The sequence below is a fragment of the Diabrotica undecimpunctata genome, chromosome 11, assembly GCF_040954645.1.
Source record: "Diabrotica undecimpunctata isolate CICGRU chromosome 11, icDiaUnde3, whole genome shotgun sequence".
NCBI classification, from domain to species: domain Eukaryota; kingdom Metazoa; phylum Arthropoda; class Insecta; order Coleoptera; family Chrysomelidae; genus Diabrotica; species Diabrotica undecimpunctata.
In genome coordinates this window covers 5,969,253-5,986,779 of record NC_092813.1, presented here as the reverse complement: position 1 = coordinate 5,986,779, position 17,527 = coordinate 5,969,253, and the positions used below count along the sequence as shown (strand labels likewise).

The 17,527-nt window shown below is 30.7% G+C and overlaps 1 long non-coding RNA gene across 1 annotated transcript; it reads left to right on the top strand.

Annotated features, from left to right (window-relative positions):
- The first annotated feature begins 16,254 nt into the window (after positions 1-16,254).
- On the top strand, positions 16,255-17,155 carry LOC140452907 (uncharacterized). The gene is made up of 3 exons (XR_011952242.1): positions 16,255-16,452; positions 16,659-16,861; positions 17,035-17,155. It is a non-coding gene; the product is annotated as an uncharacterized lncRNA (long non-coding RNA).
- The last annotated feature ends 372 nt before the right edge of the window (positions 17,156-17,527 follow it).

Here is a 17,527-nt window from a genome sequence, read left to right as displayed (position 1 = left end):
GATAGGATAAGAGATGTTGGAAAAGATACAGAAATAAACAAAAAGATAGATGGGCAAAATTACCAAAGATAAGATAAGATAGGGAACAGGGCGCCACTTAATTTTTAGGGGTTTACGGAGAAAATTAAGAAACCTTAGAAAAGAAAAGAGATACGGAAAGATATTTAGGTTCAGAGATCAAACCCAAAAAAAGATATCAACAGTTATTACAATTATTAAATAAATATGGTTAACACTCTACATAAACAAATAATAAGTATATTAGGTATTATACCTACTTACTCTCAACTACATTTGAAGACATGTATGAATTTTATATACGTCCAGATAATGGAAGATGATATGATGCCATACCATATTACTCGCCAAGATAAGTGGAGAACAAAGATTATGCTAACTTACGGTAATTCCTGACGACTGCTGTATTAATTCACTGAAGTTAATACTATACTTGTATTAAACACTGAATTTAATTAACATTAAAGGTGCTTTATGACTATATTTAATCAAATATAGTATAAGATCAAAAAAAACTCAATTAAACAAGTCTATACACACTTATAAAGAAAATGCACAGAGAACGGTACGATAATAGAGATACAGTAAGATCTAGTCCTTACGCAAGGACTGTCCCACCAAAAGTAACTTGTTTTCTCTACGAGTGCCCACCGAGAAGTAACCTGGTTCCTCTAAAATTTTACCAAACTACCCAAGAAAAGGTGAGGGTATCTCCCCCCCCCCCCAAAAATGATAGGCCAGCCTGTATCTATTTCTAAAAAGATAAGGTTATAACGGCTATCGGAAAGTTCGAGGTAATTTGGCACGTGATAAAATATGAAATCCCGAGATTGCGTCTTTCCCGAAAAACATTACAACGGGCGTTCGACGACAATTACCGAATTTATGAAAAAAAACCCGGAAAAGGATTAACTAAGGATTAGCCAAACCGGCGTCTTTAAATAAATACATAGGTAAATCTTTCAGTCATATTTCGGTAGTTTTCAATAAAAATTTCTGATCGTAAACACGACCATCAGCGTATCATCCACATGGGTAAAAGAAATTAAAATTAATTTAATATATTAATTAAAAAAATGTTACAACCAAAGCCAACTTTTTTATTCCTTACGCGAATAATAATACTGTAACGTATATTTTGCCTACCACATGGGGTATTACTATAGGGGGTTAAAAATTGGAGATATAAGTCATTGGGTTGAAGATAGTGCAAGCAAAAAAACGAAACTGTTGCGAACGGCTCTCAGGGTTTATTTGGAGAACTGGTGGATAAGTGAATGAAATAATGGGATTGGATTGGGGTAACTACAAAAATGAAATAAAGGGGTACTTACATGAGTCTCTTGGAACAAACAAAACACAAGAAGATCCTCTAGCTATTTAAAATGCGACGCCGCTTTGAGGAAACTTCCTACTGGATGAAAGAAAAAGGCTCTTCCCTCCCAAAAAACACAAAAAAAAGATTAGAATCTTTTTTAAAATAAATAGACAAAATGGTTTAGGGAAAAAAATTAAACATTTATTGTTGTCTCAGCACAAACAGACACAAATATAGATGGTAATACAAAAAAATACTATATAATTAATTACAAAGATAAATGCCAAAAATAACAAAGAAAAAACACTTACTATGTCATATCAGTTTACAATCTCTTGAAGTTGGAGATACTACAATACTTACAATTGTTATTTGGCGATGATTTGTAGCAGAAATAAATTGATTATAAACGAAAAAATATCTTTTTAAATGAAACTATGCGTAGAGGTCAACCTTTTTCTAAAAACAAAACAAAATCTCAAATATTATGAAAGCAATTATTATTAGAATATGTTTATCTTCAAAAATCAACACAAAAAAGTTACCTGGGTTTCACTAAAATTTCTTTACTTTAAATTTCTGGACTTCACTGGACTTTAGAATTTCTGGGGTTAGAACTGGAGTTAGATTCACCGCCACACGAACAAATTCATCTCCAAACGGAGATGGACTCGGCTTCTTAAAAAACTAGATCCATGTTGGTATTTTTTAAAATTGGTTGGAAACGCCGTTTTACAAGTATCTTAGATGAGAGACGGCTTACAAATAAAAAACAGTGATTACTCTTATCGGAACTGACACATTGCTTTGAGTATAAATCACGTTTTCTAACAAATTTTGACGGTTTCTTCAAACTACATACCGACGTCTGTTCTCAATGACCAACCATGCAAACCTCTATAACTACACATACTGCACAATTGACTACCACAAATCTACTTATTTTCCATAAAAAAGGACCAGAAACGAAGAAACTACGGATTTGAAGCTAAATTCGGACTCCAACAAAACTAAACACGCCTTTAACAGCGGCCGGCCTTACCGAGAGTGAATGTAACTTTTAAAAATCATTTGCTTCCTCACATAACCTTCTCAGCGATCTAAATAGATGTTTATTTGAAATAAGAATATTAAGCGGATTCGATCAAAAGAAAATACCAAAGAAATACGTGTCCGTGATACATCAACAAACTTAAAATGTTTTTATATTAACTCGGCAACGCAAAGAGGATTGAAATAATACTTCGGTGTTTTAGCAAATACGAGGGAATTTAAATATATACCAAGGAATTTAAAAATGCTAAAATACACTCCTTGCTTTAAATCAGTCGAATTCAATTAATCACCATTTTCCCGAACAAGAACTTAATCTCGCCATCTCTTCTACAAAAAATTCAGCGGCAGGTTTTGATAAAACTCCGTCAATTTGTCTTAAAAATCTTCACCAAGAACCGCTATCCAAACTCCTCGTACTTTTTATATGATATGGAGTAATCAAGATTTCCCCGCTCCTCTTTCAGTAAAATATGTGATATATGCGGACGACCTTACCATATTTTGCCAAGAAAAAGTCACAAAAACTACATGTTCTTTATTTCAGAACGTATTAGATAGGATTTATACGTGGTCGGCAGAAATTGGTTTCAAATTTTCCCCCTCTATATTCAGAGTTATCCAATTTAGTGGAAAATATGGTTGCCATTCTCCTGTTATTTATCTAAACAGAGTCCCACTCAAAGTTGTTGATCAACAAAAATTTTTAGGAGCCTTTTCACACACGATTTACATAGAGATATCGCATTGAAAACACTTGAAGCAAGTGTTTAAATAGAATAAAAATTTTACAAAATCTAGCTCACGACCAATGGCGAGCTGAAGAAAAAATCCTATTGAGAATCTATAGAGTTCTTAATCACTCCAGATTAGATTATGGAAGCATACTCTTCATGGCAGCCTATACGTGCCTCTCAAATCTTTAAATTCAATATAAACGATATCCTTACTATATGTGTAGGTGCATTTAGATCAAGCTCAGATGTGCATTGAATCTTTTGAACCTCTCCTTTTTATATGACGTTAACTTGTACTATCTTCTTATTTCACCAGAGAAAGCGCCAATAAACAAAATCCAGTAACCAAACTCATCAATTTTTTCCATCAAGTTCCTAAAAAATAGATACGGATCTGTGCATAATTAGTAAAGCCTTTGTTAGAAGATACAAACCTGACAATAACCACCTTCATCAGTACACCATACTTTTATGGACTCAGGTTACAATATAAATTCGCAATAAATTGTTTATACCAGTAAACGGTACTCGATAGAGTAGCCCAAAAGTCTGGAAACGACCAATTATCTCGTAAATTACAAGTCATAATTTTACAAAATTTGAGGTACACCTATTTTGGAATACGGAGATTCCATATTTGATATTTGCAATGTTGCCAGATTGACCGTTTCTCTTATATTATTAGTAACTTTGGTTTTTCAAATTCATCATCCTGTATATTTAGTCATTATTGGAAACTCCTATTCAATACGAGTTCAACCATATGTAACACTTACGATATTATGTAGTCTGTAAGGTCTTAAATATATAAAACAGTGCAAAATGCAAAAGCAATGGCTTCTTCTATGGAACTACCTCAATCGCTTTCAAAATTTAGCCAAAGTAACAGTTAACCAAAGCCTAAAGTAAAACCTTAATTGACACTAAAAGCTCAGATACTTTTTAAGATCCTACAAATGACTTTTTAAAACAATGTTTCTTATTACTCGTCACCCTATGGACTCTACATCATTACACAGCTGCACAACAACAAAAGTAACGGCTTACAAGAAAACTAAATATTTAAATTGATATAACATTCCAATTAAAACTCTTTCTAAACTGCTTTTTCATGACAACTATTTTAATTTGTACTATTATTTACTTGACAAGTCAAAGACTTGGATTACTGAACCACATATTTGATGTTTCTACTACCGGAAATTGTTCCATAAACTTCTTATCACAATTAAAATTTATTTGTCGCGCTGTTGAAATTATATTTTTTAGTCTTGGTTTTTGCACTTTCGCTTTGAAAGGCGTTGGGATAGAAAATTGAAATAAAGACGGTTGGAAATAGGGAAAAAAGACGAGCCTATAGATACCCAATAAGGCAGTTTTATCCACTCAAAGTATTTTTTAAAATTTTATGCTTTTGACCATTTATCAAATTTTGTGTAAACTTTAGACCGTGCTCGCTTGGAAACACGAATAGATCTTCTTCTTCTTAAAGTATCTATCCGTTCCGGATGTTGGCGATCATCACGGCTATCTTTACTTTGTTTATTGCAGCGCGTAACAGTTCAGTGGTAGTCGTGTTATACCACTTTCGTAAATTTTGAAGCCAGGAAATGCGTCTTCTTCCCGGTCCTCTCTTACCATTTACCTTCCCTTGGAGAATCAGCTGGAGAAGGCCGTAACGTTCTTGATTTCTCATTACATGTCCTAGATATTCCAACTTTTTAGTTTTGACGGTCATTAGATTTTCACATTCTTTCCCCATTCTACGCAGGACCTCCACATTAGTAACTCTGTCAACCCAGGATATACGTAAGATGCGCCTATAACATCACATTTTGAAAGCTTTGAGCCGATTCATAGATGCAACAGTCAGTGTCCACGCTTCCATTCCGTAGAGCAGAACTGTGAATATGTATAGTATAAATTCGATAGGATTGTCAGGGCAGACATTTTGTAGTTCGTTAACACTCGGTGGTAAGCGGCTATATATTTATTTCTTTATTAACACACAAAACCACTTCTCAATTATCATTTTTGACGGTTACATCTGTTGGAAGTCCGAACTAGAGAAGGTACACTCGCCTTGTTGCGAAATGTATTATTTAGTACCGCTTGCAGCTTATCCGTGCCATTGAGGTATACCCTGAATGCCAATAGAGAGGCAGGCGGACATCGTTATTTCTTTTCGAAAGTAATATTCTTAATGCAATACGGCAACATTATGAAAACTCACCCACAAATAACCATTAAATCTGGTGGGTAGTAGTATTTCATGAGCGTACCGTCGGGTAACATCATGGCATCAAAACCAACGTGCAGTACATCTGTTAATAAACAAAATAAAAAAAGGTGGTTATCTGTGAGAGAAAAGCAAATGATAAAATCGGTTTATGAGGGATTGCGTAGAAGATATCCAAATATGCTTATAGAGGACGTCGCGACATTGTCTGGAGATTTAACGAAAGTATCGGCTCGTATGGTTTTCCGAATAATTCAAGGTAACAAATCTATCCAAAAACCAATCCATAAAGGACGTGCAAAAATTGTATTGGACGATAGTACGAAAAGTATAATCCGAAGAAAAGTTCATGGATTTTATTTTAGGAACGAACTGCCCACGTTAAAGGCTATTCAACGAGAAGTTAATGCAGACGCAGATGAGACTTTAAATAAAATATCCATGAGAGTATTCCAAAGAACTTTACATGAAATGGACTTTCGGTATGTGAAGAGAAATCGGAAAAGTTTGTTGATCGAGAGAGACGAATTAGTGATATGGCGGAGAAAATATTTGCAAAAAATTCGTGATTTTAGACGACTTGGTAAAAAAGTTTATTATACGGACGAAACGTGGTTGAATGAGGGTCATACGAAATCCAAAGTATGGCAAGACTTGAATATTAAAAGTGCGCGACAGGCTTTCATTGAGGGACTTTCAACCGGCTTAAAAGCACCCTCGGGCAAAGGAAGACGTCTCATTATAACGCACATTGGAATTGATTCAGGTTTTTTACAAGATGGTTTAAATGTGTTTACCTCAATCAAAACGGGCGATTATCATGAGGATATGAATTCGGATGTGTTTGAAAAGTGGTTTTCATCTATACTGACTCTTGTAGATCCTGGTTCGGTAATTATAATGGACAATGCACCTTATCACAGCCGTCGTATGGAAAAAATACCGACTTCTGCATCTCGAAAAGCAGATATAATAGATTGGTTAAGAAGTAAAAATATAGATTTTGATGAATCCATGATAAAGGTTCAATTACTTGATATAGTGCGCGAACATAAGGGTTCATACATCAGATTTGCAGTAGACGAAATGGCACGCGAGCATGGCATCACCGTATTAAGAACTCCACCGTATCATTGTGAATTGAATCCCATCGAGCTAATATGGGCACAAATAAAAAATGAGGTAGCGCAAAAGAATACAAACTTTAAATTAAAAGAAGTCAAATTATTATTAGACCAAGCGATACAAAATATAACCGCTTCCAACTGGCAGTCATGCATTAAACATACACAGAACGAAGAAGATAAAATGTGGGACGTAGACACTCGTGTTGATGTTCTTATCGAGCCCATTATCATTACTCCAGGAGAAGACAGTAGTGATAGTGAATTAACAACAGGAAGTGATTCAGAATAAAAATATTTCTTTAAAATAATAACTAATAGGTACAGTTCTAGAGATTTTTTGTTGCTACATTCGGAGACTACCTGTGAGATCCTTCGTCCTACCTGGTTATAATTTTCTAAGTAGGTATGTACCTAATAACTATATTATTATTATTATGGCAAGTTTGTTGTTCACAATTGTAGTTTACATGTTGCTGGGTCTAGAATTATTATTTTCTGTAAAGAAGTTGGTATTTATATGTGAATATGAATTTTATTTAAAAAAAATATTGTACATTCTACCGATCTCAAAGTCGATCACAAAGCGACTAAGTTATTTCGAAACTATTACTTATTTACAAATTCATTCACATTTACTTAAAACTCTCATGTAGAAATTGATTGTAAATAAAAGTCCAAAAGAAAAAACAAGGCTGTTTCGGGAATTCTACTATTTCCATTTTAATCGTATTTAATTGGAAATTTCCAGGTATTATATTTGTGTTCTTGGAAATTGCTCAATTTGAATGCTACGTCGTGTTTAGTTTAAAACGCATATAATGACTAACGAGGGTTTTTCAAAAGGTTAATCTGACAATTCATCTACAGTTTAATGTCTTAACGGTGGAACATTTTATAAAAAGCAGTGGAAGATATTCTATTGGGGAAATGCAAGGCGATACAATAGTAGTTATTAGTTATTCTTACGTTTACTACTAAAAGTTTCGTTTATATTTTTAAGTTATTTTCTTTTTTGTTTGTTATGAATTTAAGATATTTATAAATGATAGGTTTTGTTTTTTACAAATTATTACGAACCAGAAGTATATTCGTGACATTTCATTATTATAAGGGAGAAAGTTTTGGATTTAAAATATAATATAATTTAGCACCTCGACACCGTAAGGTACAAAAGGACGGCTTAAGTAAGTAAGTATAATTTAGCATTTGAGATGTTGTAAAATAAACATGTACATATTTGTTAAACTAAAAATAATATAAATGAATGAAAATATTGTGTGTACATCTGGATTACACAATTACTTGTTAAGACGTAATATTTTGAATATAATATTTTTACATAACATTTTAATAAATATATTTAACATAAATTAACAATTTTACCGTTGACGCAAAAATATTTTTATGTGCAAGTTTCCTATTATTTTCCTTATTTTAAAAATATACACGCCACCATTGAACTACACGCGTCTCTCATCTCGGACCCCTCGAGGATCTATCATTTCTAAGCGATAACCTGACAATCCTATTGAATTTATAGTATAGCAGTTCAATAGACGGCATTTTGTTTTTAATGATATGTCTCGACTGTTGAAAATGGTTCTCATTCTAACGAATGCTGCTTTTGCTTTTATTATTCGCTGTTTAATTTCTGTTGAGTGGTCCCATTGGCTATTTAAATTGGTGCCTAGATATACATATTGCTCAACTCTTTCGATATTCTGTTGGTTGATTGTAAGTTGAGCGTTTAGTATTGGTTTTTTACTAATTGTCATAAATTTGGTTTTCTTTATGTTAAGAGCTTACGAATAGATACAAAGTTTTAATAAAGACAGTTGGAAAGAGAAAAATAAAACGTAAAAATCGATACCCAACAAGACATAGTTTTAACACTCTGAGTATTTTTTTTTATATTGTATGCTTTTTACCATTTATCAATTTTTTCTGAAAACTTTAGAAAAGGATCGCTTGGAAATGCAAATAAGTAGAAAGTTGCAATAAGGACGGTTGAAAGAGGAAACAAAGAGGACTCTGTAGATACCCAGCAAGGCATAGTTTTATCCACTCTGAATATTTTTTAAAATTTCATGCTTTTTACCCCCTATCCAATTTTGTGTAAACTTTAGACAGCGCTCGCTTGGATACACGAATAGATACAAAGTTTTAATAAAGACAGTTGGAAAGTGAAAAAAAAAAACAAAAAAATCGATACCCAACACGGTACAATTTTATTCACCCTGAGTATTTTTTTAAATTGTATGCTTTTTGCCATTTATCAAAATTAAAACCGATCGATTGGAAATGCAAATAAGTAGAAAGTTGCAATAAGGACGGTTAAAAGATGAAACTAAGAGGAACCTGTAGACACCCAACAAGGCATAGTTTTATCCACCCTAAGTATTTTTTTTTACCCAGACAACTTCCAATTAAAAAATATACTTAGTAGTTAATACATTCATTAGAAATCCTTGAAAATAGACAATGTTTTATGGCATTTTTAAGAAAAATGACATCATCCACGTGTGTTGATGTTTCGCACTAAATATATCAGGAGCCACCCTTGAATCAATTTGGTGGGAAATAAAATTCTACAAAGTAATTAAAATTGGATTGTCTGATATGATAGTTTTTCTGTTTTAACATAAAATATAACGGATGAAATGAACATAGAAATACATTACCTACTAAGTCTATTTTTTTATTGGGGAAGATGTCTTGGTAAGAAAAAAATACTTAGAGAGGATAAAACTATGCTTTGTTGGGTATCTACAGGTTTGTTTTTTTTTCCTCTCTCAACTGTCCTTACTGCAACTTTCTACTTGTTTGCATTTCCAAGCGATCGCTTTCTAAAATTTTCAGAAAATTGAATAAATGGTAAAAAGCATACAATTTAAAAAATATTTAGAGTGAATAAAACTGTGCCTTGTTGTGTATCGATTTTTTTGTTTTCTTTCTCTCTTTCTAACTTTTTTTATTAAAACTTTATCTAGTCGTGTTTCCAAGCGAGCGCTCTCTAAAGTTTACAAAAAATTTGAAAAATGGTAAAAAGCATGAAATTTAAAAAAATACTGGATAAAACTATGCCTTGTTGGATGTTTATAGGCTTATCTTTTTTCCCTATTTCCAACCGTCTTTATTTCATGTTTCTATCCCAACGCCTTTAAAAGCAAAAATTAAAAACCAAGACCGATTTTTTGTACATCTTCGGTAATTAGATTCTTCTGACAAAAAAAATCTTTAAATTTAGCTAAAATTGCTGCTAAAAAAAACAACGAGAATTATAAGAAACATGGATAAACAGTGTATAAATATATTACACTTATAGCCCAGGGAAATAAGCATTTCAAAACAACAAAAAAAAAACCTATATGTTTCCTGCAGTCAATTTTTTGGACTTAATTAGTTTTTAACAAATTAAGGTCAAAAAACGGAAACTTTTTACTTTTATCGCCTATCAGCAAGAATTGAAGCATTTTAAACAAATTTTAGAAGAGACGAAACTTAAGTCTTATAAAAACCTTCAAAAAGGCGGTTTTTAAATGTTTCTATCCTTATTTGTAGCTTAGAAAGTTGCAAAATAAGTCAAAATTTTCGGTTTTTTTATAAATGTTATTACCTTTTTTGAAAATAAACTTATAACATTTATATTTTATGGAATATTGTGTCTTGTAGTGCTTAAAATATGGTCAAAATTTTAAAGTGATCGGTCAAATAGTTTAAAAGTTATTTTATATGATTATCCCAAATTAATTTATGGCATTTTTAAGAAAAATGACATCATCCTCGTGTGTTGATCATTCGCACTAAATATATCAGGGGCCACCGTTGAATCAATTTGGTGGGAAATAAAATTCTACAAAGTAATTAAAATTGGATTGTATTGGGATGATAGTTTTTCTGTTTTAACATAAAATATAACGGATGAAATGAACATAGAAATGCAGTACCTACTAAGTCTATTTTTTATTGGGGAAGATGTCTTGGTGAGAAAAAATATTTAGAGAGGATAAAACTATGCCTTGTTGGGTATCTATAGGTTCATTTTTTTTTTCCTCTCTCAACTGCCCTTACTGCAACTTTCTACTTGTTTGCATTTCCAAGCGATCGCTCTCTAAAATTTTCAGAAAATTGAATAAATGGTAAAAAGCATATTTTAAAAAAATATTCAAAGTAAATAAAACTGTGTTGTTTTCTTTTTCTCGAATATGCATTACGAATATGCATTATTTCAATAAATAAATTGTTAAAGAAAGTATTTAATTTGTTTAAACAATTTTTTTTTAAATTTTTATTGAAATATTTGAGATAATTTTTATTTGAAAACTTGAAATTGAAATTGAAATTTTATTGAAATGAAAATTTATACTTCTTTAATAAAATTGTAACTAATTTATTTATAATAGATTTTATTAAACAACAAATTGTCCTATCCAATTGTTTCTAAAAATAGTAATGCTTTGGAAATCTGAAATAACCTAGGTTTCATTTCTTGCTAAAAATGCTATAATAAAAACTAAAGTTAATAAATTATTTGCAGAAAATTTTTCAATTTACAATTTTATTAAAGAAGTATACATTAATCATAAACATTTCTTTTTTACATTCAAACTTACCTTAAATATTACTAAAAAATTTAAAAAAAAAAGTTTTTTTTAAACAAATTAGGTGGTTTGTTTGACAATTTATTTATTGATATAATGCATATTCGTAATGTACGTAAAAAGCACATACCAGTTCAGTACAGTATATATATATATATATATATATATATATATATATATATATATATATATATATATATATATATATATATATACATATTTACATTTACATGCATTTTATTAAATGTACAGTTTCATCAACAATAATGTTATTTTAGTATTCAATTTTATTTATGTGTATAATCTTTTAATTTCTGTAAGTATTGTAAATCTAAGTGTACGTCAGTGTTTTGAAATGTTTGTTTTTTACAGTTACTCCCGATGAAGCCATCAAATAAATGGCGAAATATTGAGCTTTAGAAAAAACAAAGATTTTTTATTTAATATAGACCACATACCCGATATTTCCAACATATTTATAAATTGTTTTTTGGTCGAAATAATCACGTTAAATATATATATATATATATATATATATATATATATATATATATATATATATATATACATATATATATATATATATATATATATATATATATATATATATACATATATATATATATATATATATATATATATATATATATATATATATATATGGCGAATTGTTATTAACAGCGCAACAAATATATTTTAATTGTAAATTAAGAATTTTATCATAGAACAATTTCCAGTAGTAGAAAAGACAAAATATGTAGTTTAGTAATCTAAACCTTTGATTTGTCAAGTAAATGGTAGTACAAATTAAAATAGTTGTCAATAAGTTAATAAAAAGTTTTTTTTTTATTTAGAATTTCCGCATCAACCATTAAAGGTTATTAGCGGGTTTTACAGATTTTACAGTTGTTATTAAATATACTAATTACAAATTGCGTATTAAATTACAAATAATAAATTGCCAAATTACAAAATGATACATATAATATAACTTAAATTTTATGTAGTAAACGTATGCCCTTGAAAATTGTAGTTTAGTGCCAATCCTAGTTTGAACGTTTTTAAGGTTAGCAGGTTAGCCTTATTAGAATTCCACATTTGTTACCAATTTTTTACATAATGCTGTTTAATAATGAACTGGATATCACTGAATTGAATTGTAGTCATTATTTCAGTTTGCTTGTCAGTAGCATCTTTCTTTGCTAATTCATCTACTTTTTCATTTCCTGCGATACTTGTATGTGATGGTACCCAGAAAAATTTAACGTTCACGTGTCTGTTTTGTAGGTGATAAAGTGCTAATTGTATTTGTTGCAGGATAGCACGTACTGGAAATATTTGCCTTAAGCTCTGAAGGACAGATAAAGAGTCAGTAATGATAAGAAAGTTTGAGCTTGCATGACTCTTACACATGACTAATGCTTTTAAAATGGCGATTGCTTCTCCCGTGAAAATGCTGCAGAATTGAGGGATGCGAACTGCATATTCAGAATTTCCTAGAGTAAAGGCCGCTGCATGTCCGATTTTAGTTCTTGACGTATCAGTAAAAATCTTGTTATAACCAGTGTATTCTGATATCCGTTCTTGATATAATTTGTTAATGCTTATGGGATTTGTGGTACTCTTTGGATAGGCCGTAAGGGATATATCAATAGTGAGAAAATTAATAGTCCAGGGAGGTATATTTCGTTGTGTAGGATAAGAATGTGTCAGCTGCTCCATGTCAAAACCATATCTCGTTAAACGTTATTTAAGGAGTGGATATTTAATTTGTTGATGGCAATGCGTAGATGTATATATTTTTAAAGAAGTGGATAGTTTGTGTTATTAGGGTTGGAAGACAGTCTCGTGGCATAATTTAAAGAAATGTGTTGTCTTCGTATTGATAGGGGGGATTCATCTAGGATAACCTGAAAACTTGAAACAGGACTAGTTCGGTAAGCACCCAGAATAAGTCTTAAACATGTGTTTTGTATAATGTCTTGTTTTTTAAGAATATAATTACTCGCAATTGAATAGCATATTGCACCATAATCCAGTTTACTTCGGATTAATGATTGGTATATATGCAGCAATTTTGGGGTGTCCGCTCCCCAAGATCGGTTTGATAGCATTTTAAGGAGATTTATTTTAGATTGGCAGGAAACGACTAGCTTTTTAATATGTTCTGCCCATGTTAGCTGACTGTCCAGTCTCAGGCCAAGAAAGTCAATGCTCTCTACTTGTATTAGGTTGATACTATTTAGAGTAAGTGTAGTTTTGCAATCAGTTTTTCTTTTATTAAATACGATGAAACGAGATTTATCACCTGAGAACGTAAAACCAGTTTTTTGGGACCAGTCTTCTAGTTTATGCAGAAATGATTGCAAAATTTTTGAGGCTAGTGTAATATTGCAGCTAGTAGTATATACAACTAAGTCATCTGCATACAGATCTGTTTTCAAAGGTAGCTTTATCTCTTGAGCGATATTATTAATTGCTATTAAAAATAGAGTGGAGCTTAAGGTTGAGCCCTGTGGAATACCGTTTTTAAGACATTCTGTTTGTGAAGTAATTCCATTCACACGTACTTGGAATACTCTATTATTCATAAAATGTTTTACAAAAGCAAGAAAATTTCCCAGTTAGACATGGTTTGTAAAATGTTGTATTCCCATGCAGTATCAAATGCTTTATTTTTATCGAAAAATATGGCAATTACTTTCTGGTTATTTCTAAAAGACTCACATGTAATATTGTCAATAGCTACGATGGCATCATGAGTTGATCTGCTTTTTCTGAAACCGTTTTGAATATGGCTTAATAATCGGTTTTTTTTTCAAGAAACCATATTAATCTGTTATTTAAAATTTTTTCTAGTAGTCTGCATGTATTATTTATAAGAGAAATTGGTCTATAGGAAAGAGGGTCAGTTTTTGATTTGAAAGGTTTTAAAATGGGAATAATTGTTGATTCAGACCAGATTGATGGAAATTTTTTATTAAGGTAAATGTGATTGAAAATGTCTAAGAGAATTAATTTTCCTGTGTACGGCAAGTTTTTGATAAATATTATTAGTATATTATCAGGACCCGATGAAGTGTTTTTTGATTTATCTAGAGCTTTTTCAAATTCTTTATATATGATGGAAAAATTTAGTGGATTATCACTATCTACTATAGATATTTCTGTCATTTCACGTTTATTTTTGAAATCTAAAAATGCGGGATCGAAGTTTGCATTGGTTGAATTTGTCTTATATATAGCTGACATAATATTACTAATTTCTTGTTTGGAAGATAATAATTTGTTTTTATAAGAAAGAGTGTTAATGTGATGTTCACCTCTTAGTGTACGTACTTTATTCCAGATTGTAGTCATAGGTGTTGATGAATTTATGGTGGAGACATAATTTGACCATTTTTACAGACAATATTTCTTTCCCGAAACCATTATTGCATAACACACTTATCGTTGATAAGTGTGTTCGATGCAGATGTGGGACATTTGTCTTCCTGTGTTTTATAGTATGGCGCATTATCTAATACTATTACACTATTCGGAGGGAAATTACACAAACGATGTTCTTCCAACCATTTTTTAAAATTTACATAGTTCATGTCATTATAATAGTCTTCAGATTTTGACGTCGACTTCTACCTTAAATAAGAACCAGGAACAAAACCTTGTTCATTTCCTACCCCAACAATAATTAAACTTTGCTCTTTTGACACTTTTTTTTAAGTCAATTATTACTGGTCACACAAATTGTTTTTTGCAATATGGCTCGTAAGTAAATAGGTTTCGTCAGTAAGCACTATAAATTTATTTGCATCTCTTGCTTTCTTGATTTTCCTCATATATTGCAGCCTTAAATGTCTAATTTAGTGTTTCTCTATCAACATGTTTCTGTTTTTTCCAGCGAAACCTAAATTTGTGAAATTCCATCCTCATACTTTCTCTACTTCCTGCATAATTCAATTCATTTACAAATTTTTGGTGAATTTTATTAATTGTGGAAACGTGTTTATCGCAACGATAAAAATCATATATTTGTCTCCGTAATATACTTTGATCACATGGATCTAGCTGGAGGAATTTTTTTGTCGTTTATTAGGTATGGAGAATCAGGGGGTTTCTCCATTTTCAACCTCACGACCTTCTTTAGCGATTTTTCTGACGCTGGATAAACTGAAACCTATAACAATTGAATATTATATTAACTTTTTCCTCTTATTCGATTATTTTCTATCTCTCTATAACACCACCTCTCGTTATGTTCGATTTATAACAAAAAAATGGTAATCTAGGTATGCAAAACATTTATATATATATATATATATATATATATATATATATATATATATATATATATATATATATATATATATATATATATATATCGAGAAAAGGAGTACGACCGTCAATCTAATATAAGCTAAGGAACACTCGAAGAGTGGTGGGTTTTTCGGTCAAAGTGGAGAAATAAAAGACAAAGAAGGTGGCTACTTCAATCTATTTATTGAAGACGTTTCGCTTCTTAACCAAGAAGCATCATCAGTTCATCTAAAAAAAAACAATATGAAAAACCAAACATCCATGGAAAAGTTATTATAAGTTGGTTACCTTAAAAAGATATGTAGCAGTCAAAGATATAAAATGTGTAAGTAATGTGTGTAATGTGTGTGTGTAATGTGTAATAAGCTTCTTTATATATATATATATATATATATATATATATATATATATATATATATATATATATATATATATATATATATATATATATATATATATATATATTATTTACATCCATTTTTTTATAAATACTATAACTCACTTTTACGGAGGTAATTAACAATAAAAACGTTCTACTAGAAACTATCAACTTACGACTTCCAATACTATAAGGCCACTTGAGTCACAATACGTTTTTGCTCAATAATAGTTCCTGTATAAGTAAAATTGTTTTTTAATGTGATTAATTGAAGCACACTAGACATATTGCAGTTTTGCCATCACATTCTTCAGAGTATGTTTTAACTTTTTTAACTTTCCTATCGGCCTTTTTACTAGTCTGTTATGTATGGTTTTCATGTATGTTTTGTTTCATCCTTGGCAACGTTGCACTTGGCAAACGGAACCTCAAGTGACAGCGGTGACATGACATCCACACATGACAATGGACTACCTAAGTCCTGACGTCACAATGGGTGGGGATTTTGAAAACCTTTCCAAACAAATCTCGTTTGCATGTGTTTCTCCCGTAAGACTTTGGAAACGTTGATTTTTTTGATATTTAAAAAAATAAATAAGGATTTTCGCTCCCAAATATCTATTCTGTGCGATTGGTTTTATAGGTTGTTCGTGAATTTGTGAGGTAAGAGTATCAAAGTATTAAGATATTTACTGTCAAAGTTCATATTTTGAGGTTATATTCTGTGGGATTAAAACTTTAATTATTTTTTCTTTATTTCAAGGTATTTTGTTGTTGTTTTTATCCGATTATTTCAAAATTAATCAATAAATCTTTGAATTTGTTTACAAAGTTAAAAAAAAATTAAATTTATTTTTTATTTTTTTTAGGTGGATTTTATCCCAAAAGTACTTTAGATATTCGTTTTTATAAGGATAGGACTGTTATTTTATTATTACATCCATTCCATTATTAGTAAAATGGTTATGTGCTTCGTTCCAAACTGTAAACATTACAGTGAGCAAAAAAGATGCAAATTTTTTGTATTCCCTTCGAAAATTTCAGAGAAGCAGAAGTGGATCAATCTCATTAGGTAAAAGTACTTATTCGTTTGTTTTAATATTGCTTATATTTTAGATATTCTGTGATTGTCTTTTCAGATTTATACTAAGTCTCTGTCATGATTTTTAAAGATAATTTAAAATGTAATTTGTGCTATTTGTATCTTAGGCTAAAATTAATAACTTTATTTTGGTCTGTTTTCAGGAGGCAAGATAGAGAACCATCTAAGTACTCGTTAGTTTGTAGTTGTCATTTTGTGGATCAAGATAGGAAAAATGGACCTACAATTTTTGAGCATAACATAAAGAGAAAATTTGTGTTCTCTACTCCAGAAAAACGGTAAGCTTAAATCTGATTTAAATGAATATCTTAATATAATAGGAATATTTTTTTAGCAAAAGACAGGCTCAGCAAATAAATTCCTCATTAGATGAAGGGGCAACTTCATCTTCAGTTGATATTGACCATCAACAAATAGTCCTGAACCAGGTCCATCCACATCAATCCACACAGAAAAAGTGGCTGTATCTCTACCAGAAAGAAGTAATGCATCTGTAGGGGCGGAAAATTACTTTCTTAAAGAAGAAGTAAATCAATTAAGTGAAAAATGAAAAAATTTTTCATGTCGGTTTAGTTTTGAACAAATTAAAAATAATAATGCTCATATTTTAATGTACACAGGAATACCAACCAGTGC